General features: G+C 41.0%; 1 non-coding gene across 1 annotated transcript; it reads right to left on the bottom strand.

Moving 5' to 3' along the window:
• Window positions 1–681: 681 nt before the first annotated feature.
• On the bottom strand, window positions 682–788 carry LOC131234248 (small nucleolar RNA R71). Its single transcript, XR_009165651.1, has one exon. It is a non-coding gene; the product is annotated as a small nucleolar RNA R71 (small nucleolar RNA).
• Between the last annotated feature and the right edge of the window lie 884 nt (window positions 789–1,672).

Below are 1,672 nucleotides of genomic sequence, written 5' to 3'. Positions count from 1 at the left end.
GGTCCTTAACTTAGGGGCTTCAATTTGGTAATTTCTTTCCAACTCTCTCTCTCTTTCTTTCTAGATTTTCTTTTCCTTTCTTGGAATTAGGTTTCAAATTTGATTAAGGGTTGTGAGTGTTTCATGCCCAAGTGGGCCCGTGACAACACTCGACGTCTCTTGACCGAAGGAAGATTGGTTGAGGGGTTGACTATCCATCGCAGGACTAGACACCACTCGAAATCCCTTGAGTTAATTGAAGTTATGGCTGAAGACCAACCTCCTCTACTTCCACACAGGGTGGAAGATACCCAAGATGAGAATGAGGTGCATCAGGCACCCTCGCCTTGTACTTTACGAGATTATCTACAACCGGCGGGAGTGAGTACGCCCTCATGCATGATTTTTCCTGAAAACACGGGACAAATGGACATCAAGCCAGGAGTTATCCAACTCCTGCCCAAATTCCATGGACTTGAATCAGAAAGTCCATATTTACATTTGAAAGAGTTCGATGAGATTATAGCTACATTATGTTTTCCTAATGTATCTGAGGATACAATCAGGCTGAAACTCTTTCCTTTTTCCTTAAAAGAGAAAGCTAAGACGTGGTTACATTCACTGCGTCCTAGATCCATTGGCACATGGAACGACATGCAGAGGGAATTCAAAAAAAAATTCTTCCCACATCATAAAACGATTACCCTCAGAAAAGCGATCATAAACTTTGCCCAAAAGGAAGATGAAACATTCTTCCAATGTTGGGAAAGGTTCAAAGATTTGGTCAGTTCGTGCCCACAACACGGATTTGAAACGTGGCGCATTACAAATTTTTTCTATGATGGACTGACATCTTCCATGCGCCAAATGGTCGAGACAATGTGTAATGGAGAGTTCATTAATAAAGATGTTGACGAGGTATGGGATTAACTCGATAGTCTTGCTGAAAAAACACAATCATGGGACTATACCGAAAGTCGAACACCACGTTTAGGCCGACTCAATTAAAGGAGAAAGGTGAATTATATCTCTTGAAAGAAGAATATGATCCCAAGTGTAAAGTGACTACGCTCATAAGGAAAGTTGAGGCCATGGAAGGAAAGAAGGATAAGGTTAATGAAATTGTTTGAGGCATCTGTGATTGCAACATTCATACAACTGAAAATTGTCCTACAATACCCGCCTTTCGAGGAGTGTTGAATGAACAAGCTAATGCCGTAAACAACTATCAAAGACCTTTTAATGGACCTAACTCCAATACGTACAATCCTGGTTGGAAAAATCATCCAAACTTTAGTTGGAGGAATGGACAAACAGTTACCCCTCAAGGTTTCTTCAATCAAAATCCAAATCAAGTAAAACCTCAAGAGGAACCGGTTCAAAATTCCATACAAGAGCTGGCTTAGGCAATGCGGGGAATTACAAATTTTATGCAAAAGATAGATTCTCATATGACGGTTATAGAAAAGGGGATGTTTCCTGCACAACCTCTCCCCAATCCTAAACCGCAGTATGAGATTAATGATCTCAGCTCTTCAAATCAGATGGGGCACGCTAAATCCATCACCACTCTTAAGAGTGGAAAGATCATTGATAAAACTCTTTCGGTTAGGCCCGAAAAGCCTCAAGAACCAGAAGAGGACAACAATGATGAATCTAGTGATGCCCCACAAAAATTAGAACCAGAACTTCT

The sequence above is a fragment of the Magnolia sinica genome, chromosome 18 (genome assembly GCF_029962835.1).
Source record: "Magnolia sinica isolate HGM2019 chromosome 18, MsV1, whole genome shotgun sequence".
Lineage (NCBI taxonomy): Eukaryota > Viridiplantae > Streptophyta > Magnoliopsida > Magnoliales > Magnoliaceae > Magnolia > Magnolia sinica.
This window is presented reverse-complemented; position numbering and strand designations above follow the sequence as displayed.